Below are 26,027 nucleotides of genomic sequence, written 5' to 3' on the forward strand. Positions count from 1 at the left end.
AAGAAGCAAGAGCAATGGATGTCTAGCAACTTCTTCAAACCAATAAAAGCCTGAATTTATACTCACCACTCCACAGATTAAAAGTAAGCTGGACACCATATGCTGAAAGAAACCCTTGCTTAGCAACTTTCGCCCAGCCCTTGCCTCATCTATGAAATTGATGGATTTTACAGTTGATAACACCTTAACCTTATTACCTAACATCAATAAATTATTTGGCTAACATTTTCTTCCAAGCTTTGAAAGAAAGCTAAATATCTTCTGAATTGAACATGACAGCCACACCATTGGTGATCTTCTGAATTGACTATAGCAATGCAGTTCCGTCAGGTGTTGGTCATTCCTATCTTACTCCTATCAAGATGATCTTCAAAAATACAACTCAACTAACCTACCATAAGAAAATCAGATCACATACCAATACTAAATTAATTTCATTGACTACCTATTTAAGCCTCATTACCATTCAAATTCAGCTGCCTTACTGACAAAGCTCTTCACCAAGACTCCCTTGCCTTCTTGGCATAACTTCTCAACTTATCTGGTGGTCAGCGAGGACAACAAATCAAGATATTTTCTGATGCTACTATCATCAGAAAAGAACTCTTCTTTAGACTCAAAAGCAGTCCACGTCTGGACCTGTGACCTGCTAATAGAGCTCTCTTTCTGTTTATTCATTAATAAGAAGATTTACTTGCTTTGCAGAAACAGTTGAATACCTACCTATTCCAGATACATTTGAAGTACGTGTACCAGCATGATCTTCTTCCCTTGTGATCACCTTCCTTCCTCTCAAGTAAAACCACTTTTAACTCAGAGTTACAACTGCACTACAGACCAAACATCAAATATTATTAATAAGGACTTAAAGAGTCAAGTGTCACTAAAATGAGTTACTTGTACTAATTTTCTTGTCTAGTCTACCTTTCTTCTGGATCTTGGAAACAGGCAGGCAGCAACAGAAAACCCAACTAAACAAGGGTTGATGAAAGGAAGTTGCCATTCCTTGCAAGATGTTTACAGAAACCATTTGAAATTCACCTACTGGATTTTCGTAAATAACGTTAAGCCAGGCATGGCAGGCATAGGGCCCCAAAATTCCCTTAGTGCTTAATGCTTGCGCAAGTATAGCTTTCCGATGGGAAATTACATTACATTTACAACACAGTAAAATGCTAATTAAACATTGCAAAAATCCACCCACCTGAATATCAGAACTAATCTGGTTGAAAATGAAGTAAAAAACACCCAAATGCGGCCAATAGTAAACCACCCAAATAAAAAGGCAATCGGGTTGTTGGAGTGAAATGAGGCCAATGACAAATCTGGGCCATCCGTCCTCATACTAATGGCCGGTAAATTGACCCTTAGCATCTAGGTGATTACCAGGTTTTGCGCTGCTCTAGGAGATGACCTTTTGGAATCGGTCTGCACTTTTCTAACCCTCGTGCGTGTGGCGACATCCACCTTGCAGGAGCGAGCAGCGGCACGCAGGGGCCATCTGGTTCTAATTAGCGTGGCAGCGCGCGCTTGTTTACATTTGCCTGCCTCACGGTCGCTTTCACTTTCTTGCCTGTCTCACGGTCTCTTTAACTTTCACTGTTGCGGTGTAGCGCCCTGCAGTTCCTATGTGTGAGGAATAGTCTGTGCAGATGGATTGAACAAGAGTTGATTCTGTTGGGTAGAAAGTAGAAAGTATGTTATTTAGTGGTGCTCTGAATGCACTTATTAAAATTGGGTAGCAACCTTTTCACAAATGCCTATAGAGTAAGACAATTTTCCTTTAAGAATTGGAAACAGAGATCTAGATGCTTTGTACTGTTTCTATTCATCAGAATTAAATTATTCATAGATAATCACAGTGAAAGGTGGCTGTCAATATGAATTCAATATTTACATAGAATGGGGTGATCGTGTGACATAGGTGCTCAGTGCTCAACAGGTGTACAATATATACAATGGTGGTTGAGGTTTTTATATACAGGTGACGGATAGGCCAGATGATGCATTACCACCAATGCCTCTTTTCACTAGCAGTGTCCTTTCGTTATGTGTAGAGTCTTGGATAGTCTGGGCCTTAAGTAATTGTCGACGTTTCAACCCTAGTTGTGCCCAAGTCGGAGGTCACGCAGGGTCTTCATCAGGACAATGTGTCGGGAAGCGGACGTTGACAGCCTAAAATCGTAAAGACAGGCGTGTGACAATGAGCTGCGGTTGCTGACGTGCTCAAAAGATGCACAGGAAGTAATTGGGCGGCTGTAATCACCCTGGAGGGGCCGGACAATGTCTAGGCCGGGGTCAGAGGACACTCGCGGAAGGTTCAAAGTGTGGGCCCAAGCGGAGATTGCTCTAAGAATGGGGGAATGAAAGGTTGTTCAAAATTGGACCACGGAATCTACTGTTAGCATGCAGCTTGCGTGTGCTGCTGTCATAGTATTTAAAGTAAGGGATGGTGTGTATTTAAAGGCAACTGGAGAATTAATAAAATTTGTTGTGAAACTACCGCTAAAACCCGTAAGGTTTTGACCCGGGGACGGGACCGTGATTAAACGTGGTGGTGAGGCCTCGCGTTGTGCAGCAACGGCCGCAGGGATGATAGTCATGCTTCTAGTTATGAACGTGTGAGGCACGACATCACCTCAGAATTCAATGGGGTGGAGCGGCCTCGTATTGTGCAGCAACTGGCGAAGGGGAGTTAGACATGCTTCCAGTTATGAATGTATGAAGCACGTCTTTGTTTCCGAATGTAGCTGCCCAGGGCGCGGGGGTGTATGTGTAAATGTAAATGTAAATGTACATGTATTTATATAGCGCAAATCACCGACACGGTATCTAAGCGCTTGCTTAGGGAACCCGTCCTGGTATTCCCCTGTGAGATACCCCGGCAGGGTATCCACAAGGTGAAAGCCAGGCATCCCGCCGCGAGGGGCCGTAGTGTAGATTAAGCAAGCTATTGCCCAGAGTCGCAGAGTGTGACCCCGTGAGTCGAGTAGGCACCGGGGCGAGAATTATCGAGTCAGTGGAATTTTAGAGCCCGAGACCCGCCGAGGCGGGGAATCGAACCCTGGTCCACGGCCGATCTCAGCTTCCGGGATGTGAGACCATGATTGCAGGCCCATACCCGTATAGTTCCTGACCAATTAATCTATGGAACCATCGTGTCTGGATGGGACATGGTGGAGCAGTCTAAAATGATGACAAGCGGCCAAGGTGGTGAGCGCGGCATGGGGGCGTAGTGCCTATCGTCTTGGTGATTGTCGGATGGAAAATCTAAAACGTGTGTTAAAGTGAAGTTTATTCAAATGTACAGTGCAGTGTGTGCTCGGTGAGAGCGGCAAGGGGACATGCTGCTTAACGTGATGGATACTCAACCATTGTGTATTTTAAAAAAGCATTGAATTGTGCAATGCATTCTAGGGGGACCCGGGCGCATCGGTGATCATAGTTGGGCAAAATGGAGCGGTAACCAGTGGAAGCGGTTCGGCGTGGTGGCATCCGTGCGGTATGCCTGAGCTCACCTTAGTGTGGCGAAGATCTAATCGGGAAGAGGTGTGGGGCAGACGAGCCGTAGCCTTGTCTTGCCGCTGCATTCAGTCAGGAGTTCTCGAGTGGGAAGGACTGGTATACATAGGGTCGCGCTGATGTGATGTCTAACGTGCACGCTACTGCCAGGGAATCGGATGCCTGGCAACGAACGCGAGTCTTTCGTTGATGGTTATGGAATCTGTCATGCAAAACCCATCTCGCGTGAGTTAGTCTGGAGGAACAGAGAGGTGAAAAGGTGGGTTAAGGAACGCCTACAGGGAGTCAAGGCCAGTCCATGTGAAATAAAGGATTACGTCTATAAAGGGCTTAAACAGATGGTGTCTGGACCGACGCACACGGCTGGCCATACTCTTGACCTTATTTTTACTAGCTCAGCACAACTGAAAGTATCACTGCCGCTCCCCCTTGTCTGGTCTGATCACTATATGATCCAATTTTCCATTCAGATGCAATTAGGATCTGAATATAAGCCCAATCCTACATTTAAAAATGGCAAAACCAAACGGCCATGGCACAATCTAACTCTGGACAGTTTCAAGGAAACTTTTGATCAGTGTTCACTTAATATTAAGTTGAATGACCAAGATCCTACAGCTATGCTATCTAGCTTTAACGCTGCCCTAACAAAAACATTTGATATAGTGATCCCACTAAAAAGCGGAAAGCTTCCGCAGAGGCGACTCTCAGCACCCTGGTATTCAGGTGAATTAAAAACTCTTAAGTCCAAGTGCAAAGCACATAAAAGAAGATGGAGAAAGGATAAGTTACCTGAAGATAGGAAAATCTATAAGGTGTCCTTATCCCACTACCATCAAGCAATAAAAATAGCCCGTTTTTCATATCTCCACACACAAATGGAACAATCTAGGAACTCCACCAAGGCCTTGTTTGACATGGTCAAGGATTTTTCCTCTCCCTTAGCCTGCAAACAAACTCCACTTGAATCCCAATCATTATGTGCATTTTTCTTTCACGATAAAATTGCCAAAATGTATGATAACTTCCCCATTAGTAATTTCAACACCTCCTGTCTAAATCTGAACTCGGTAAATCCCCCCATTTCTACGAAAGGTACCTTTAACCAGTTCAAGTCCATTTCACTGGCGGTAATAAATAACCTATTGCTAACAGCAAAATCTGGCTCACCAAGGGACATTTGTCCACCCAGCGTGATGGCTCTTCTATCTCCTATCTGCGCCCCATCATTCAAAACATCTTCAATACCTCTATTTCTACCGGCCTTATTCCAACTGCCTGGAAAGAGGCCTCTGTCCGTCCCATTCTGAAAAACCCATCCGCAGACCCTCAGGAGTTGAACAACTATAGGCCAATATCCCTGCTACCTCTACTAGCGAAACTATTAGAATCCTCAATAAACACCCAGCTTAGTCAGTACTTGGAATCCAATGACATACTGGATCCCTCCCAATCAGGATTTCAGACTGGTTTCAGTACAGAAACAGCAATTCTATCTGTTACTGACTCACTGAGGCGCACCCTCGATGCCGGGGGATCTTCGATCTTGATCCTCTTAGATCTCTCCGCAGCGTTCGATACGATATCCCATCAACGGCTAGCGCAGAGACTGACTGAATGTGGCATCGGGGGTAAAGCCTTCCAGTGGCTGACTAATTTTTTAATGGACAGATGGCAGACTATCTCACTTGGATTATTTGTCTCAAAAAATAAATTCCTGCTGGACAAGGGGGTACCTCAGGGCTCTTGTCTGAGCCCTACCCTCTTTAATATGTATGTAGCACCCTTGGAGAAGATTGTCCAATCCTTCGGCTTCAAGATAGTCTTGTATGCCGATGACACGCAGCTACTATTCCCATAGGGAAAAACATCATGGACGAGAAATCTAGCGATTGCAAATTGGATGAAAGAGCGGTGTCTACAACTCAACCCCGGGAAAACAGAGCTTATGCTCTTAGGGAAGGACGTTCATTTCTGGACGCCGGAATGGTGGCCCGCTGATTTGGGAGAAGCGCCTACGCCGTCCCCCTCAGTAAAAAGCCTGGGAATCCAGTTGGATGCCTTGCTCAATATGAAAGATAATGTGAAAAACACAGCAGAGACATGCTACTATAACCTACGCCTATTACGTAGAATTATTCCCTATCTTCCACTAGAACATCACCGAACTGTTGTACAGGCCATGGTAGTTCGCAGGTTAGACTATGACAATGCCTTATTGGCGGAAATAGGCACCACCACACTGGCAAAACTACAGGTTATACAGAACACCGCCGCCAGAATGGTTCTGAATGCACCGTCTGGATCCCCTTCCCTTCCTCTGCTCAGACAGTTACACTGGCTCCCTGTCCAAAAGAGATCTATTTTCAAGGTATGTTGCCTCTCCTTTAAAGCACTTAGAGGTGAGGGGCCAGCATATCTTTATAATAAACTTTCTAAACAAGCACATGAACGTCACCTAAGATCTAATGACCTAGCCCTCCTGAAGATTCCGCGTATCCGGCTAACCCGTACAGGCGGCAGAGCCTTTTCATACATCGCCCCCAAATACTGGAACTCTCTTCTGATGGCTCTGCGACAATCTAGCACCTATATTCTTTTCAGGAAACAATTAAAAACATTTTTATTTTAACTTGGCCATGTTATAACCCCTTTTCTGTCTATGTGTGCAGGATCTCCACTGGTAAAGTGCTGAGATGCCCCTGGGTGAGTCATGCACTATAAAAGAATCCATAACATAACATAACATATATCCATCTGCACTCCTTTAAGTTTAAGGACTTTGAAATTGACCCACCCCTTGGATTGGGACAGATCTTCTCCACCACCCTCCATCTAATACTTTCAGGTGGATTTTTCAAGGACAAGAAGTGTTCCACTAGCACCTTACATCTGACCCTACTCATGTGCTGTAGAATTCTGGTGTTCACCTTTTGGGTTGTCTGTCCTATGTATGGTGAATTGCAGGGTCATAGAATGATGTAAGTAACATTTGTGCAATTATAGTTTGTGAATAGAGGAACTTTGTAGGTTTTGTTATCGTGCTTGAAAGTAGGACCCTTAATGCTGGAAGGGCAGGCTTTGCATGAGCCACATTTAAAGTGCCCTGTTATGGGTGGGAGTCCCAGTTGGCTCCGCAGGTCAGATTGTTTAGGTGGTTTTAGATACGCTTTCACTACATTGTCTTTGACATTTCTCCCCCTCTTGAAGGCAAAAGGGGGATTTTCCGTGGTGTTAAGTTCACTGGCGACCAGGTTCCAATATTTCTTGATGATCTTTTTAATCCTATGGCTTTTGGAGTTAAATGTGGTCACACAAACAATGTTCTAGTTACCGTTTTTTTTGTCTTTAGGTTGTAGTAGTTGGTCTCTGGGGCAGTACCATGCCTGTTTTCTGGTGCGTTTCAGTAATCCTGTGGGGTGGCCACGTTCCCGCAGTCGTTTCGTCAAGACGTCCGTCTCTCTGAAGAAGTCTCTCTGTGTGCAAGTTCTCCTTAATCTTAGGTATTGCCCATAGGGCAAATTGCCCTTAGGTTGCGCGGGTGGTGAAACTCATATTTGAGCAGCGTGTTTCTTTCCGTGGGCTTCCTATATAGATCACAATACAAGAGGCCTTCATCCACTCGAAATGTGAGGTCAAGAAAGTCGATGGTATCCCTGTTGTAAGTTATAGTGAACTGAATGTCATTTGTTCTTTTGTTGAGCCACAGCTCAAACTCCTTTAGTCGATCCTCTGTGCCTGACCAAATCCTCACCAAGTCGTCTATATATCTCTTCCATACTGCTATGGAGTCATTGAATGGATTGTTGTGGCTGTACAGGTGTTCCTCCTCATAATCATCCATGAAGATGTTAGCCAGGCTTGGTGCTTAAGTTGCGGCCATGGCAACTCCTTTACGCTGGATGTAGAACTGATTTCTGAAGATGAAGTAATTTTTCTTCATGGCGATTTCTAACATGGAAATTAGGAAATCCGTCGGTATCCACTGTGGTTTGGGTCGTTTGTCCAGCGTGGACCGAACTAAATTTAAAGCCGTGCCTTGGGGTATAGTGGTATACAGTGACGAGACATCAAGTGTCACTAGAAGTTGCGTCTGGGTGTCAAAAGCTTGGCCTTCCAGCAATTGAATAATATGCATGGTGTCACTGACATATGACTTAGTCTCTGTAACCCAAGTTGTAGGAAGTGGTCAATAAATTGCTTGAGGGGCTCTAGAATCGAACCGCAGCCAGAAACAATTGGCCTTCCAGGTGGCTTTTCCAAGCATTTATGCACCTTAGGCAGTGTGTATATTGTCTGGATTCTTGGTTCCTTTTTGTTCAGGAATTCCTTCTCCGGAGGGCTCAGGAAGCAGGGGTGGTAGATGGAGCGCATGCTTTCAGTGATCAGGCCATTGCTCCCACAGATCCTCGCAGACAACCGGAATAAGGAAACAATCTCCTCATCGCGGTCGCTTTAACTTTCACTGTTGTGGTGCAGCGCCCTGCATTTCCTATGTGTGAGGAATAGTCTGTGTAGGTTGGGCTGGCAGATCGAGCGCTCGATTTCAGTGATCAGGCCATTGCTCTCACAGATCCTTGCAGACAGCCGGAATAAGGAAACAATTCCCTCATCACAGATAATGCCACCTATCTACGGCAGCTGTCAGCGCGTGTCCATGACACCCCATGAGCAAAACAGCCTACATCAGAATGTAATAAAGCACGCACAGCCATTTGCAGAGCTATTTTCTTATAGAAGAAAGACTCTCCTATTATTTATCTGCATGCGTATCAATCACTGTCGCATATATAGAGTGCATCTCGGCTCCCTTAGAATGCAAAAGCACAAAAGTGTGCCATTTCGTTGACCGCCATGTAATCTGCCACTTGTTGCACTTAAAGGCAAACAAACAAGCATTTGAAATGCAACAGGTCTCACATTAATTAAGTTATAGCTATTGGCATTGCTAAGTATTGCAACACCAATTGAAACAAAAGTCTATAAATTGTAGGCCAAAAAAATTTGTATTTATTTTTGTAGCAATGGTGGCATGCTGTGCTTTAGATGAATATGTTTAAAAGAAAGTGCGCCATACTGCGATTGCTACAATAGTTAATTGTGGATGCGTTAACAATTTATGTGTGCACTGATGGCTGGTGGTTTGTGTGCCTGTAGAAATTGTTAACTGATGGCTGGTGGTGTGTGTATCTGGTGGAAGTGTGCACTGACGGCTGGTGGTGTGTGCCTGGTGGAAGCGTGCACTGACGGCTGGTGGTGTTTGTGCCCGGTGAAAGCGTGCACTGACAACTGATGGTGTCTGTGCCTGGTGAAAGTGTGCACTGATGGTGTGGTTGTGTGTGTGGTTGTGTGTGTGGCTGTGTGTGTGGCTGTGTGTGTGGCTGTGTGTGTGGTTGAATGATTGGTTGTATGTGTGGTTGTGTGTGTGGTTGTGTGTGTGGTTGTGTTTGTGTGGTTGTGTATGTGTGGTTGTGTATGTGGTTGTGTATGTGGTTGTGTATGTGGTTGTGTGTGTGTGTCTGTGGTTGTGTGTGTGGTTGTGTGTGTGTGTCTGTGGTTGTGTGTGTGGTTGTGTGCGTGGTTGTGTTTGTGGTTGTTTGCGTTGGCGTGTGGGTGTGTGTGGTTGTGTGTTGTGTTTCTGATTGTGTGTGTAGTTGTGTGGTTGGGTGTGGTTGTGTGTATGTGTGGTTGTGTGGTTGTGTGTGTGGTTGTGTGCATGGATGTTTGCATTGGTGTGTGGTTGTGTGTTTGATTGTGTGTGTGGATGTGTGTGTTTCTGGTCGTGTATGTGTGGTCGTGTGTGTGGTTGTGTGTGTGTGCTTGTGGTTGTGTGTGTGGTTGTGTGTGTGGTTGTGTGTGCTCGTGGTTGTGTGTTTGTGGTTGTGTGTGTGGTTGTGGTTGTGTGTATGTGTGGTTGTGTGTTGGTGCTCTGAGCTCTGCATGTTACTCAGCCCCCTGTCCAATAGGGACTAAATACAGTTATCGGCAAGAGGAGAGGGCGGCCGTGTGTTTGCACATCAGCATGTGGTGTCAGCCAGTGGGCTGGCATTCGTTCGTTACAGCGTGTGGGCGTGGCTGCCTGCATTAGAGAAACGGCCTCGGGACGCACCCATTCGAGTCCAAGAATGGTCTCATTCTAAGTGCAGTCTGATGCTCAATTGCAGTTGATCCCTAATCTCATAGTGGCATAATGTCTAAGGCATCTTTAGGTATTAAAAGGGTACTAATTTTAAAAGTGTCATGGTTAAAATGTTCAGAATGTTATGTGTATATTATCTCAATATTCAACATATGTCGGTCACACTATAGTAACGTGTTTATAGTGACAAGCAGAAACAAGCGGTTCGGGCAGACAAGTGCAGTGGGGGGCAGGGGAGCCTTTCAAGGAATGCAGAGTCTGCAGGGGGCACACAATGTAAAACGAGAGTTTGACCTATTAGCATTGTAAATTACAATGTCTTTTAATTATGTATTTTGAAAACCTACAAGCTTTTCGTAAACAAGGACTTTGTTCTAATTGTCCTTGCTTACGAGAACCAAGGCAGGCCGTGAATGCGCCTCTTTTACTTCCAGCCTTGCTTCTCATAAGCAAGGACTACAAGTATAAAGTGCGTGTTTACACACCGCTTGCAGGTTTTCAAAATGCATAAATAAAAGGCATTGTAATTTACAATGCCAATAGATCAAACTCTCGCAAATGCGAGCCCTATTTCATTGCAAATGCTTGTTTAATGTTGTTGTTTTTGGGATATCAGTGCATAGGAGCACCTTATCATCAAAAACACAAGCAATTAAATGAATTTCAAAGCAGAGAGTAATCACAAAAGAGAAAACTACATTGCAAACCACATTTTGATAGCAATGCCAAACTGAAAACAAACACAGGCAAAGCCAATAGGTTTAACGTTTGTGGGATCAAGCATGTGCAACCCATTGTACTAAGGTGCAGACAAAAGCATCAGAACAATAAATGCTATACAAAAAATGTGTTTTTATTTTCTATAGCATCAATTTTATAGATACTTTTATCACTGCTCACTTCCCAAGGGCTGCCTAGTAGCTTGCCGACTTATTACAGATGTAAAAAGTCCGACTTGCATTCCAGTGGACACAAAAGAACGCACCCAAATAGCTAACAGACAAATCTGTGATGAGATACTCCAGTCACTTAACACAAGAGGAGTTTGACAATAACGCAAATAATTGGATGAAGGCTCCAAAGCAAAAGAAACCAACAGCTGATGGACGATCGTCCAAAGCACCTAAAGTAAGTATGGAACACGTTTGTCAAGAATAGCACAAACACCATACATGTCACACCAAAAAGATGTTCATTCCTTACCCAGTGACAACATACATGTTTCTCAAATGGATAAAATAGCATTTCCAAAACCAAGCAAAAAAAATCTGCAGTTTTCAGGTTCACTTCCACCCGACATTTTTTATACATTTAATGACCCACAATACACACATCATACATTTTATTTTTTTATTTAAGCTCTCTCAGTGTAAAAGGAGCCCTCTTTGGGTAATTTGATACTTCAAATGAGAAGGCACATAAAAAAGGGGGAGTGAAACACCTCTCATTCACAAAGACGAAAGGAGCTTTAATTGTGTTTCACGGTGAGTAAATTTAGAATGAGGAAGATACTGTGAGGATAGATTAGTGTTATTACGTAGTAAAATGACAGTTTTAAAATAAAAATGAATGAGAAGCCAATTGAATTCCCTTGCAGGCCATGAAACAATATATAACAAGGCACTTGCAACTAGCGGTCATTGGGAGGAGGAAAAATTAACATGAAAAGAACATAGACATGATACCAAAATAACGATGGCTACGTGAACAAAGAGGGATACATGAACAGCGCCCCCTCCCAACTCATCTCACAATACGCGTACGTCCTGGCAAGTATCCGCCGTGTGCTTGCAGAACAACAGCCTTGGAAATCAGCACAGTACTCTGTATGCTTAGCACACAATGCTTCCTACAATGGCTACTGGGACTGGCCTGCTGGTTGTCCCTAAAGTCAAGAGGGCCAGGATGGGTGGTAGATCCTTTCGGCTCTTGGCGGCCAGGAGCTGGATTAAACTCCCTCTCAAGCTTCGGTTGGAACCCTCTGAGACCAGGTTTAGAAGAGAGCTTAAAACATACTTGTTCCTTCATTGATAGGCCTGGACGTCTTAATCTGGGCATGGGGCTCTAGGATCTCTCACTTACTACAGCGCGAGGACACGCCGATGGGCATAACCAGGCGCTTTATAAGCTTCCTTATTATTATTATAGCTTGATGCCGATTTCATGTATAGAAAAAGCAGGCGCCTGTGTTGTTAATGTGAAAGCAGGCACCCCTTTGATCTCTAAGCGGGCGCCCATGTTCTGGATTTCAAAGGGGGCGCTTGTGTTGTTGATCACAAAGTAGGCGCCTGTGTTATTGATCTCAACAGTGGCGCCATGCTCAAAACTAAAGCGCGGTGTCCCGAGGAGGGAGGGGTGGATGAGGGTCTGTGTTCAGCGGACACCATTGTGCGTTTGTCAGAAATCCAAAATGTAACTACTAAGCAAGAACCTAACCTTTGCCTAAACTTTTAACACATAGCAGCTGCTAAACAACAAGTAACAAGCAGGAATTGGGATAAGGGAGGGGGTGGCAAATGGTGGGCACTTTTGCGGCCGCTTTGATGTTCTCAGTGACCACGCGGCTTCCTGAGAACATCAAAGCAGCCGCGAAAGTCCTTCCAAAGGCTGCAGGAGGACAAATGGGCCCGGCGCACATGCACTGTGCCCGATCCGTCTGCAGACTTTGGGAGCATTTTTGAAAGCCCTTCCTTAACTCTCGCAGAGCAAAGCATGCGCGTTGGCTCAGCGAGACCTAAAAAGGGCTCTGCCTTCACGCATTGAATGCAGCTTTTCCGGATTATTCTCAGGGGCGCAGACAGAATGCTGCCATTTATTTGTAAAGCGCACTAAAAAGCCTACACCCCGATTTATTTCTGATACGTTATTGAGTCTGTCATGTTTTGCGCTGCAGAAGCTATAAAAGTTATGCAGGTTCGTCCATGAGCTAAGGATGAAAGCTGAATGCACCCCCTGGTGCGTGACTCGATGCATGTGCAATGTCTAAGATTCCCTTGGCGATGTGCCTGGCTCCAAGAATGTCTTTGAGCGTGTGTGTGGGATCACAATAGTGTGTTGGGCAATACAATTACAATATAAGTTGGGAACGTGCCTCCCAACATTAACATTTCTTTTTGGCGATAGGGAGGCCTTTGATCTCAATGGGGGTTGCGCGCCTGATGGCAGATAACACTTTGTTGCTGGAGGCTGAGTCCATCTTTAAGCCACAAAATGCTTACGGAAATGTTTTCTTTTCTTTGTTTTTTTAAACCTTTGTTTGACGGAATTGATGGGGGGATGAGGGGTGGAAGGCGCCTAAACTGCACCCACCTGACGGGAGACAAGGCCATGTGAATTTGAATGAGCGTCCCCCCACCTACCTGTTGTTCTCAAATGTTGGCGGGTAAACTGTACGCAGTATTTACTATGTGTATTTAATATGCACCACTGTAGGGGTTTGAAACAAGCATGTCAGAAATGGAGAGGGGTCTGTCCATCTCTGTCAATGTTTTTTCTTTAAAAAATATACATCATGGGAGGAGGAGCTACGCGTTGAGCGAGATGACCGCCTAGGACCTCGGCTCCGCGTAACTAGCCCTCCAGCTCCACAATCCTGTAGCCCATCCTGACATCGGAGTACGCCACCTGACAAACGAAGTAGCGCTGGACCCCCGACGGTGACTCTGGCCCCACTACGATATCGGGGGCCAGAGATATACGCCGTCTGACGTTTGTGGCCTGCGGAGCGGCTCGAGACCGGGGACCCACGTAGACCCAGAGGCTGCTGCCAAGTGGGTAAACATCGGACCTGAAAACCGGAAGTCGCCTGTCCCATGGGGGATAGAAGTCGGTGAGCCACCATATCCTTTACGGAGACGGCGGTGGGGCGCCGCATCGGGAGCGGGGGCATGGCCGTCTACAGGCAGCGGGTGCCTGTTATATCCTCGGCTGCCTTGATTATTGGCCCCCCCAGGCAGCGCCGGAGCCGTCCTGACTCAGCTGGACAGTGCAATAGGCAGAAGGGGGCCAGCGGGACATCGTGGCGGCCCCCCCCCACCTTCTTTTGCCCTCCCTGCTCGAAGACTCTCGTTCTGGCCTGGGGCGGCTGGCACATGGTGATGCTCCGGAATGGCAAGGGGGCGCATGGACTGAGGTCAATATCACAGCGTCTGCGATCCGAAGTGGATGCCAGGAAAGCAATTAACCGCGCCGGGGACTTTGTGAGTGCGGTCGCACCATCTACTAGCGAACTATGCAGCTGTGGCCCAAAGGAGTGATTGTCCCTTCCCTGGAAGAGACGGGAGTTGAATACCCTTCGTATAGTCTCTTGGGGACCTGATGAAGTGGTCCTCCTGCGGTGTGGCACCCAGAGAGTCTGCCTATTGAGTTGTTGCCGCCGCCTGTTGCGTTTTACCGCTGCAGCCGCTCTGAGAGGCAGGCACACCCAAGTGGGAGAGACCTCCGACGTATTGACTGGGGCGCTGAGTTGTGTTACGCGGGCCCTGGGTTTCTTGGTCCATGGGGGCAGAGACTAGACTGTCCTGACTCTGGCATATAGTCTCTGCGCGGCCGCTTCGTGACCTACGCGCCGTCGCTCCTCTGGGGTGCCTGCCTCCCTGATCCGCCCCGATCGGCGACGCTGAGTGGTGGAAGTGAGGAAGATTTGCGATAGTGGTTGGCTTGGCCCGAGTTCCCGCGCGCTCACACGGAGCCCGAGAGAGACACGATTGTTCGGCGGCGTTTCCGATGGCAGCCAGGCCGGATACCGAGAAGCAGCTTCCTAGATCCTCCAGAGGGACCAAACAGGTTCAGTCCAACAAGCTGGACCGTTACACAATGTCCAAGGGCTCACCTGTGGAGCTGAGGCGGGGCCAGTTGGCGAGCGGCGATTCTTCGGGACTGCCGGGCGGAATTGACTCTGTTGGATGTGATGGCGGCCATTGAGGGTGTCCAGTCCTCACTAGGGCAGAAAAGGACATTTTTGGATAGCAAACTGGACACGGTCACAATAGAGGTCAACCTCATACGAGCGGATCTCACGAAGGCGAGCGAAAAGGTAAAGTCTTTGGACATTAAGACTGCCAGTCAGACAGACGACGTGGCGCTGCTCCAGCAGGAGGTGCGTGATCTTAAGGCCTCCCAGGCCCTGACTGTCAAAAAGCTTGATGATTTCGAAGGGAGAGCCAGGCGTAACAACATCCGCATTCTTGGGATCCCGGAGAAAGCTGAAAACCCTGCCCCAGACCTGTTCATCCAGGACATCATCCTGAACCATCTCAAGCCCAAGGGACTGGGTAATTTTTTCACAATCGTGCGGGCACATAGGGTGCCCGGAGGCCGGCCTAGGCCTGGGGCGCCACCTCGCCCGATGATCACAAGGGTCCTTCATTTCAGAGATCGAGACGCTATACTGCAGGCGGCTCGCTCGGGGGCCCCCGCCGATACGAGAATGCCACCCTCTCCTTTTTTCCTGACTTCACCCAACTTGTCCAGAAGCAGCGCCAAATTTTCCTGGCGGTGAAGAAGAAACTTAGAGACAAGGGTCTGAGGTATGCAATGATGTTTCCAGCCCGCTTGAGGGTGGAGGATGGGGAAAAGTCCTGTTTTTTTGACAACCCAGAGGTCGTCTCGGACCGGATTGATAGCCGTCCTCCGGCTGACTCTGGGGGACAAATGCGTGATGGAGAGAGTGAACAACAAGAGCAGGAGTGAGGGGGATGGATGGAACTGTGGTTTTATTGTTAGCTGTTGGGGGTGGGGCCGGGCCCACTGAAGGTTTCTTTATCCTTTCGGAAGAGCGATAAAGCGCGGGTAAATCGGACTTTTGGGATTGCTGTACGAAGTGGAGCTGGGGGGGGTTCGGGATATCGATTCTCCTCCTCGTTAATACCTTTAGTTAGTGTGTAGAGTTAGGGTTTGGGGCGACAGGCACACTGCCAGTTGGGGATGGACATACGCCATGAGCAGGGATGCAAGGAGGTTCAAGGGTAGCGAGACTCCGGGGGTTCGGGGTCACGTTGTTAGTGGGTTTTTTAGTTTGAGTATATCATTTGCACCTTCAGGTGGTTTTCTTTTCGCATCAGGTGACAGAGCTATGCTTGTATTTTGTCTATACCGTTTCAATGCCAAGAATTAGACAGGGACTGGGGATGACTGTGCTTAATTGGAAGGAATGTGAATGGCCTCGGAGATAGACTTAAGAGGGGAATGGTGAACCAACTGATTAGAAAGCACTCCCCAGATGTTGTATTACTTGAGGAGACTCATCTTATAGGTAACCAATGCAGAGCCTTACACAGAGGAGGTTACAAACTGGTCGCACATTCTGGGTTCACCGCGGGATCTAGGGGAGTCGGAATTTTAGTTAAGAACTCCTTCCCCCTTTGTATTCAGGCCACATGGTCGGATCAGCGAGGCCGCTACATCGGGATATCGGGACAGTGGGAGGGGAAGATAGTTACTTTTATGTCCATCTATGTCCCGCCTGGTCTTCAAACAGACACTTTCCGTGACCTGGGCACGAGTCTCCTCACGTTGCCGCTGGGTATCCTAGTGATGGGGGGGGGGGGGACTTCAACTCAGTAGTGGATGGGGCACTAGACAAACACCCGGCCCAAACACTGCAGCCGTCGCAGAGATGGCTCCCCGATTTCTTGGAAATGACAGGGCTGGTTGATGGGTGGAGGGTGAGAAACCCAAGTGAGATAAGTTATACCCATGTGTCCTCCGCACACCAGAGCCTGTCCAGAATAGATTACATACTGTTCACAAGATAAACAGAGAGAACCCTGCCGGGGCATAATAACAAAGGTCCTAAAAAGGATCCAAAGATTCAAAGGGGGCAACACTGGGTACCGCCTAAGCCATACATCATATTAAAGTCCTAGAGTCAGTGATTTATTTATTATTGCTCGTTTTATTAGCTTTTTTTTTTTAGGTTTTATGATTTTTCAAATAGAAAACATTTCATTACAAACTTTAAAATTTAAATACATTTAAGGAAATTTTGTATTCACAATAGAAAGCATAGTCCCACACTCACCACTCAAGTTATACATTCATCTCCACATTCATGGCGATATCACTATCATTCCTCAAAACAATCATTCATTCATACATCCACATCAACAGTAATACATCGCTGTTTTAACATAGACTCCAAATGGTAATTGGTTCATAGACAAAGTGGGATGCGGGGCATAATAGATGGAACACAGGATCATAAGATGCATTTATCTTCCTGTCAACAATGAAATTCACGCACTTCTATTCCGTAGATTACATACTGTTACCAGCAGCTCAAGCCGCCGTGGTGCGTGAGGTACGACACCTGGGAAGAGGAGACTGATCACTCCCCGATCTGGCTCAGGGTGGAGACAGATCTAGCAGCTGTAGGAAGAGTCGACCCAATTAGTGCGTGGCTCCTGAAAGATCCAGCCACCAAGAAGGAAGTCACTAAAATCACGGAACGATATTTCCAAGAAAATAGTGGTGCAGTTGCCTCGTCACAGACACTGTGGGACGCATTTAAAACTGTTCTTCGTGGGGAGGTAGTGTCCATGGTCGCCCGGAATAAGAAGAAACGATAGGCCGAAATGGACAGGGTGGAGGCAGAAGTAGTGAGTCTGGAGGAGGAGGTGTCTCGAACAACAGCCCCAGACGATATGCACCGATTAAAGTTGTGCCAGGATGCTAGAGACAAGGCCAGAGGTCAAAATGATGAGATACTGAGCCGGATTTATGAACATGGAGACAAGGCCGGCAAATTAATAGCATGGCTTGAGAAGGGGGATTTGGCGTCGCGGCTAGTGCCGGAGCTGGCGGGAGAAAACTCCAGTATGATAAGGGACCCGCAGGCAGTGGCTGACGAATTCTCTGAACATTATAAGGGGGTTACACCTCCGCCGGGATGTACTCGGAGGCAGACAATGTAGAAATGATCAAGGATATCCGGATGCCCACTCTATCAGATGATAATCGGGACTACCTAGACTCACCACTCACTAACGACGAGGTGGCGCAGGCCAATAGAGGGGTTCACTCCGGGAAAGCTACGGGTCCGAACGGTATCACTATAGAACTTTATAAATTGAGTGCTAAGAAACTGGCCCCCTTTGTTCGGGCCATGTGGTCATCCACAAAGCGGGCAAGTCTAGAACACTCTGCTCGTCCTATAGGCCCATCTCGTTATTAAATGCTGAACCTAAAGTTCTGGTGAAGTTGCTGGCGACACGACTTGTCAGTCATCACCACCCTGGTACATCCGGATCAGTCCGGCTTTATGCCACATCGAAATACTGCTCTTAACCTGCGCAGGTTACACAGAGTATTGGGAAGGTCCCAGACGATCCAGGAGCCAGCGGTGCTGGTGTCGCTCAATGCCACTATGGCATTTGATAGGGTCGAGTGGCCCTACCCGTTTGCAGTCTTGGAAAAGATGGGATTTGGACCAGAGTTCATTGGTTGGATACGTCTATTGTATGCCGACCCCCTTGCCAGAGTAGTGGTCAACAACCATAAATCTGCTGACTTTCCCCTAGGCAGGGGCACAAGGCAGGGATGCCCATTGTCTCCGCTCCTGTTTGCTTTAGCGCTGGAGCCTCTTGCAGCGTGGGTTCAGTGGGACCGATCGATCCGGGGACTGCTACGGACGTTGGACTGGGAGGATAAAATTTCATTGTATGTCGACGATATTCTGCTCTATCTCACTAACCCAAGGGATTCTCGGATATGTTTCCTGGATGTGCTTGCCATATTCGGGAGATACTCTGGGTTTGCAATCAACTGGTCAAAATCAGTGCTTTTCGTCCTCAGAGGCGACCCGCCTGTGATTTCCGGGACCTGCCCGATTCAAATCGAGCCGAAGGGGTTTCGATACCTCAGTATTTATGTCACACTTGACCCGAAATTACGATACGCTAACAATTTAGGCTCCCCTATGACTCGATTTAAAGGAGACATGAAGCGTTGGCGGACACTTCCACTCTCCCTTCTGGGCAGGGCAGTGCTCTTCAAGATGATGGCCCTTCCCCGATTCTTATATGCGCTTCAAAACGCCATGGACCCCGTACCAGCGTCCTATTTTAAGAAAATAGAGGCTCTCCAGAGACAGCTTATTTGGGATGGTAGGCCTCGTATAGCCTTTCCCAAGCTTACCCTCCACTGGTACGATGGGGGTATTGGGTTGCCTGACCTACGGAAGTATTACTGGGCTTCCCAGTTGGCGGCGGTGAACCACGTTATATACGGGGCCCCAGCAAAAAAAATATATATATATATACACATCATATCTATTGCTAGAGCGACCCCCTCCACTTCCAACCCCCCTCGTCTGATGTGAGATACGACCTGAGAATCTAAAGTTTATTAAAATAAGCAACTTTTCCTTGTATTATTTGTGATGAAAGGGAGGCAGTGGATGTGTCCATAATCGGTTTTTGGGATGCAGCATCCGAATTTGCATTTTTAGGAGCTATAATGTTAACGCAGTAATCTTAATTCTAAGATTTTAACACTTTTGTTGGCTGTTTTATATTCACTGAACATATTTAGGATATTTTCACAGAGTCTTTATGTGGAAGGATTGAACAGCAAACCTCTTCAGAAAGCTCTGCTCCTCTCTGCCCTGTTCTTTCCACCAGCGTCCCTCTTCTGCGCCGTCAAAACCTCTCTCCATTCACTGCTTTTCTGTCTGCCTGTATCTCTTTCCCTCTGTTCTTCTCTGATGTTTACCTGTTTACACTCTGCGGGTCTATAAACCCCTCGCTATCGGCATGAGCTTCTCTTTAACTTTAAGCCTGTTTCTCTTTGCCTTTGTATGGCTACATGCCTCTCTCCAAACCCTCCCTGTCACTCTCTGTGCGCACTTCTGTCCATCCCGGTCTATTGCATCTACGCCTGTTAGTGTTAATTCTCTGCCTCTCACAAGCATGCCCTTCCCTTTCTCCTCTTCTTGGTCACTCCCTCACTTAATCTGACCCCCACCCCAGACCCGCTTGAGGGCGTCCCTCATGCGCTCCTATAATCTGTTTTTGCTCTTTCTGGGACTGTTGTGGCCCACCTCTGTTTGTCCTTCCCTCCCCAGCCTGCCAGGCTTTCTCTCATTCTCTGTATGCATGACTCCCTCTCTGCCTGACTATGTGCCTGTGCATCTTCCTCCATATTTAGTTAGTGACTCCCTCCACGTGCACCTTCCACCTTCGCTGCCTGTTTTTCTTTTCTAAATAGCTTAATGTCATCTGTCTCTCTTCTTATTTGCTTTGGTCTCTCTCGAAACTGCCAATCTCGGTCCCCACTATCTCTCCCTCACTCTGCCGGTCTTCTATATCATACCTTCCTATAACAAATATTAGAACAGGCAGGAAGAGGTTGCCAGCATTGCTAAGTCATAAATAATAGAAGACATGTTTTATGTTCATTGTTTTTTTAATAGGGTTGTTCAGTGGTACATAATGTCTTCTTGGTTATAAATGAAGTAACAAAAATGCTAATGACACTTTTATTATAGCTTTTCAACATGCTGCACAGCAGCCACAATTCTCTACAACATAGTTAAAAACATTGGCTAAACCAATAACTCTAGCTAAACACTTATAAAGTCCCAAAGACGAGACCTATTGGCTATGCCAGTGCTTGTTTAATTAAAGTCAAGGTGATTGTAAACCATCACTCAAAAACCAAGTGCCTAAGCTGGGCCATAAAAGAAGGGATGCAAACCCAGAGGCTTCTGCTAACAGAGGTTGGCATTCCATAGAATGAGGGCATTACTTTGGTCTATAATGTCTGAGAATCAGACACAGATGGGTCACCAGAATCATGTGACAACTCTAGAACATTCTCATCTACATGACTTCTGGAATCAGAGGTGATGGTCTGGGAAGGTCAGGGTATGACAGAATTTACAGGAACATTAAAAAATACAAATACCTTCCTAGGAATTCTGGTACTCTTATCCCTTGCTCACACTTTTTGACATTAGGTTAGATAAGCCCGATTGCAATGGCAGGATCAGAAAATGTTCATTATAAAACAATTATCACTAAACCTTTTTTTAAGACGTGGGCCTGCCCTCAGACATACCTCTGCAACCCATGTATCACCAACTGTGCTCACACCCCTTCTACCTGGTTTTCGTTTCCTTTATGAGTAGATAAAGAACAACATATGCTTAGAGTGTGATTATAGTATTATCACGAAGTAACTTTCCCTCCTTCCACTCTGGTTTGGGCCAAACTATGAAGCCCAAAACAAAGAGAATTTGCTAAGTAGTCTACACACAAAAAGCTGTCAAGGATACTTTTGCAAATTGGATAATATTTCTTGGAACCTAAATCTAAAGAATAGTTTTTGGAAAAAGGATTATAAGTAGCGCAAGTGGCTGCAAAAAGATCTCTGAAAAGGATGGACTGTTTTGCCTCCTGTACTAGAATAAGCATGAAGTCTTTGACAAAATACATTCATCGATTCAACATATCCAAGAAACACCATTCCTGTAAATGGTGTCTTTAGCAATATTTATGCAGTCAAATACCACCAATCGCTGATACAGCTTACTAAGGCCACGTAAGCAGTTTTGTTCTCTTTCTTTAAAACTGCATTCTAGATAGGTTAGACCTCTACAAAGTATGTTCTGTGGAACATGAGAGACAAATAAATTACAAAACAGAGGGAACAATGAAAAGTTACTAATAACAGTAATTCTCCAGGATGGCTCTTCCTCTCAGAATTAAAAAGTAGTAGAAAACTTCTTCAAATGTAAAATTTCGCCTCGTATGCATTTAGAACAGAAAACAAACCTAAGAACTGTATTTTCTCTCTTCATGTGTGCCTTCATGTGAATCCTGTTAAAAACCTGTGCAGCAGGAAATGATGGTCCTTGAGTAGGTGGTCCTAAGTGCAAAAAGAATCATCTTTTCTCCTTTAAGAATTCCAGACGTTTCACCTATTCCATCATGTATATATGGGAATTTCAATAGTACATGGAGTGGACTTTAGAAGAGTTCGTAGCATGCAAATCGCTAACGTACACTAATTGAAATCAAGGAAACAGAACGAAAAATTTATATATATATATTTACACATATTTTTATTGTGTGCAGAGAAATGCACAAATTGCAGATAAACGCACAAATTGCAGTTAAACGCATAGTATTTCTTGTTCATTTTCCCAATTCTGACTTGGTCTCCTGTAAAGTCCTAGATCGATAGCCTGCCTGCAGCATAGACATGGGCGTGAACTTTTTTGGTCTAATTCCGAAGTTATCAGTTTGCTCAAACATTTGGAGCAGTAGATAACGAGCTGGGCTCCTTTAGAACAGGAGATGAGACTTTAGTACAAAATGAACATTAACTTGCTGCCTAATGAAAGTCACACTCAAGTTAACCTGCAGTCTCCCAATGTACTGTCAAGAATTTAATTTGTGTGCCTGACTTCCACTCTTCGTCTGTGCTGTATTGAACTTGAAAGCGAAAACGTGCAGCTACGCGCAGTTAAGTTCTTCCTTGCTGCCAGTCTTTCACTTGTTGTTTTGACAATTCACAAACAACATTTTCTATGGCATTGACTAACTGTGAAGACTATGGCTGGTATGTTGCCATTGTTTCATTTCTCCTTTTGCCAGTTCAAAAACATATTTCTCAAGGGTACTCCGCAGGCCCCGGATGTTTAAAGCACAAACCGATCCTAATAAATAATATACGCAACATAATGTAAAAATCATTCGAATCAATGTGGGTACTCAGAGCCGCTTGTCGCCAGATTTGTAGTAACTTGCTCGCATTGTAGAACTGTAAACATACCTTTATGAATACAGCTCACACAGCAGGGACCTAGGCTCAACTGTCATATCACTGAGCAGGCACCTCTTTTACAGTCGAGCCCGGGTCTCTGAATATTAGATGGTGTAGCTGTGTGACCTCACCTTGTAATATACTTACCACCCCCTTTAGGTCCTGTAGGTTTCGTCTGTAAAACCCTCAGCTCAACCCTGCGTAGCTGTGACACTGAGCAGCAACGCTTACACAGAGGAACAAGTGTTAAGCATTTAAACAGCACCAAAACAATTGAAGAAATCGACCCACCACTCAAGGATTCCAACACGTCGCTAAGTGGCGTGGCTGAACTGCCAATCATGGCGGCCGAACTTTCAATGAGCTCTGACCTACCTCTTCAAAATCCTGACACAATCCTATTGATTCTTGGGGGCAAGAACGTGGAGACACTCTTCCTGCGATTTCTGGACCTTCCCCCGGGTGAATGTTGCTGCCCCTGTGTGGGCTTTGCAGGCACCCTGAGGCGACCTGAAGTGCAAACTGTCAGCTGAGGCCTACTGGGGTCGGACCACATGGTTCTTGCGGCTGTGGATGGCAAAGGAAGCTCAAACCACGTTGGTGCTGCCCGCTGTCATCTGGGTGGTAGAGCTTCACTGGACTGGTCCCCGGTGGGGATTGTGGCGGCTGCTGCCATCCTGCGCCGGCCTGGAGCGGAGATCACCATTTGAGGCCTGCCAGGTTTGGGCCACAGGATCCTTGAGGCTGCGGAGGTACAAAAGCGTTGAGGCCCTATGCAGAGCTGTCCACTGTTATCTGCGCAACTGCACATCACAGTTCTGTTCCCTGCCCCCAGATAGAATCGAGGGGGCCACACTCGTCGAGAGGAGCGCGGAGGAGTCGTGGCCCGCTGAGACAAGATGGCGACCTTCTTGTGCCCTGTGAGGGTCGCGTGTGGTCGTGCCTGGTCTGTGGATTGGTGTATCTTGGCTTGGGGGACTGAGGTGGCGACATCACGGGTTGGGTTGCCGCCTAGGCTGAGCGGGGATGGGGAGTGAGGTGGTACATACCGGAGTGAACACAGGACCCTCTACCCCTTCAGGATTGTTTTCAATGCTGTTTTAAGCAGGGGACCTCTGGGGACATTAGGCCTTATGGGGGAGAGTGGGCGTGGTCGCAGTCACGAAGCGGCTTCGAAAAAGTGAGAGCCTCACCACTTTAGAAAGCACACTTGTTTTCTGGTGTGGACCTGGTGGCCTCCACTTTGGGGGAAGAAGATGGCATTTGGGACCCAGGGGGGTGGGAACTTGGATAGGGACTCCCTGCCCTACTGCCTCAGACACTAATGTGCTTCAGATAAGGGACGAGGTTTCCTGGGACCCTGTAGGCGCCAGGTCCTCTGCTGGAGGTTAGAATGCGCAGAGTGGGCGTGTGGAGCAGCTCATGACCTAACTGATTTGGGCAGTAATGAGACATTGAGGCAGTCTAAATTTATATATGGGGTTAGTGTACTCCTCTGTTGATTGGACTGGACAGGGATACTGCAGGTGGAGCAGGTGCAGGGGTGCACTGTACCCCTGGGAGTTGTGGATTCAGGCTGGTGGTTGGCATCGTCCGTCCCTCTTCCCTGAGCGACTGTTAATGCCGACCTATCCCAGATCCTTGGCTGGTGGGCCCCGTTTGCATCAGTGCTGAAACTAAAGTTCTAACAGAGCTGACTAAAGACAAGCATCTGCCAACGGGGAAGCAAAGTCACATAAACAAGTTTGTGCATTGGGGGCGCAGGTCGTGCATCCGGACTAAGCACCTGCATGGTCTCAGACCAACCCACCGAAGACACCACCAACAATAGATAGGGGAGCATTCCTGGCAGCTACCACTCAGTCCAGTGAGGTGCTGGAATCAAGTATTGGGGAGGTCCGCTGAGTGTAATGCTGCTTCATCTGGACCTGCGGAAGTTGGTGTAACGGATTGCAGCAGCAACGGTCAGGGTTTCTGATGTAGAGGACTATGTAAGAACACAACACAACAACAATCCCTTTTTAAAATGTAGGCGGTCACGAGAGAACTAGATTCAAGAGTGGAGGACGCTGAAGTGAGTGCCAACAAGAAAAGCCTTAGTTCTGTAGACTTCCCAGAGGGTTGAGAAATGTGGGAGACGCAGAAATAACTGCATAACTTGCGAACGTCTGTCATGCCACCGGACTCCCTGTCCTCCTGTTTTGTCATTGACACAGCACACACAGAATTGACCAAAAGGCCTCCGGCAGGGGCAACGCCCTGTCCTTTTATTGCATAGATGCTGAACTATCATGATTGGGATGCGAACCTACTTTTTTCCCACAGTCAGCCATCTATTGGATTTGAGTCCCAGAAGATCATGATCTTTCCTGACTACACATGTATGGTGCAACAACAACACAAGTCCTTTCTTTAGGTTAAACGTAAACTGAGAATTCTGAACACACATTCCATGTGCCTCTATCGCAACAAACTTAGGGTTAGGTACCAGGACTGCACCTTTTTCTACGACTCTCCTTAGAAGGTTTGGGAGTGGGTGGAGGAGCGGTGCCCCCTCAGACGGAACCAACATCTGGCCCGGTGAGGCGATCAGTACAGTGCAACGGACCAGGGGATGCCCACCAGGCATCTGCGATCCAGCAGATGGGGCCGATGGTACTCCGGTGCAGTAGACTGAGCAAGATCCAAGTCCTGAGGCTGTAAACTCGACAACAATCAACCTGATAACATGTCAGAACTGAACCCTCGTGCACAACAGGAGATGCATGTAACAGGTTCCCTGCACCCGCCTCCTAGATGCTGCACCAAAACAACGTCTGCTGTCCTGTCTTCCTCGTCGACATTCTCCTTTATACTGAGTTAGAGGCATTAAATAACACACATTTTATTGGATGCTGCCAAGGATCATTATCGTAAGAGTAACTGTGTTTTGGCCTCCCTCCCCAACTGTTCTTTTTTTATATGGGGGTCATTGTGGATTCTGCTTCACTTCCGTTTGCTCCATTTTCTCTTTGCACTATTGTTTTCGCTTCCTTCTTGGGGAAGGGTGGGGGGTTGGAGGAGATGGGATCGTATTTTATTTGTGTTGTATTGTTTAGGTTGGTCCAATCGCCACAATGCGACAGATGCTTCTTGTTTCAGAAGTGCAGGGTAAGTGAGAGGGAGGGAGAGAGAGAGAGAGAGAGGGGGGGTTGGTTTGCAGTCTGATTATTTTATGTACCTGTTATCGCCTACACTCATCCATGAGCCACGCACGTAACGGGCAATGGGAGTTACACTTTTATCTTGAAATGTTAATGGGATCTTGGGCCGTATCAAGAGAGGTTCAGATTTAGGTGCCGCACAAAGTCGTTAGCTTGATATATTGCTTCTTCAGGAGGCGCGTTTCCCGGGAAACAGATGCCCTTTCCTTGCTCGCCTGGGCTTTGCATGGGTATACCAAGCGTGGATCGCCAAGGGTTCCAGAGGTGTTGCCATTTTGATTAGCAGGGGACTTCCTCTTCGGGGTGTGCACACTTGCTATAATAGGTTGGGAAGATATGTGGCGATCGCTGACCTCCTGGACAGCGTACGGATCTCAGTGGCCAGCATTTACGCC

The 26,027-nt window shown here is 46.8% G+C and overlaps 1 protein-coding gene across 3 annotated transcripts in view; it reads right to left on the minus strand.

Annotated features, from left to right (window-relative positions):
* Positions 1 to 26,027, minus strand: part of FBF1 (Fas binding factor 1) — a 596,028-nt gene that overhangs the window by 412,600 nt on the left and 157,401 nt on the right. The gene's annotated exons all lie outside the window — the stretch shown is intronic.

This window comes from Lissotriton helveticus, chromosome 7 (genome assembly GCF_964261635.1).
Source record: "Lissotriton helveticus chromosome 7, aLisHel1.1, whole genome shotgun sequence".
Taxonomy (NCBI): Eukaryota; Metazoa; Chordata; class Amphibia; order Caudata; family Salamandridae; genus Lissotriton; species Lissotriton helveticus.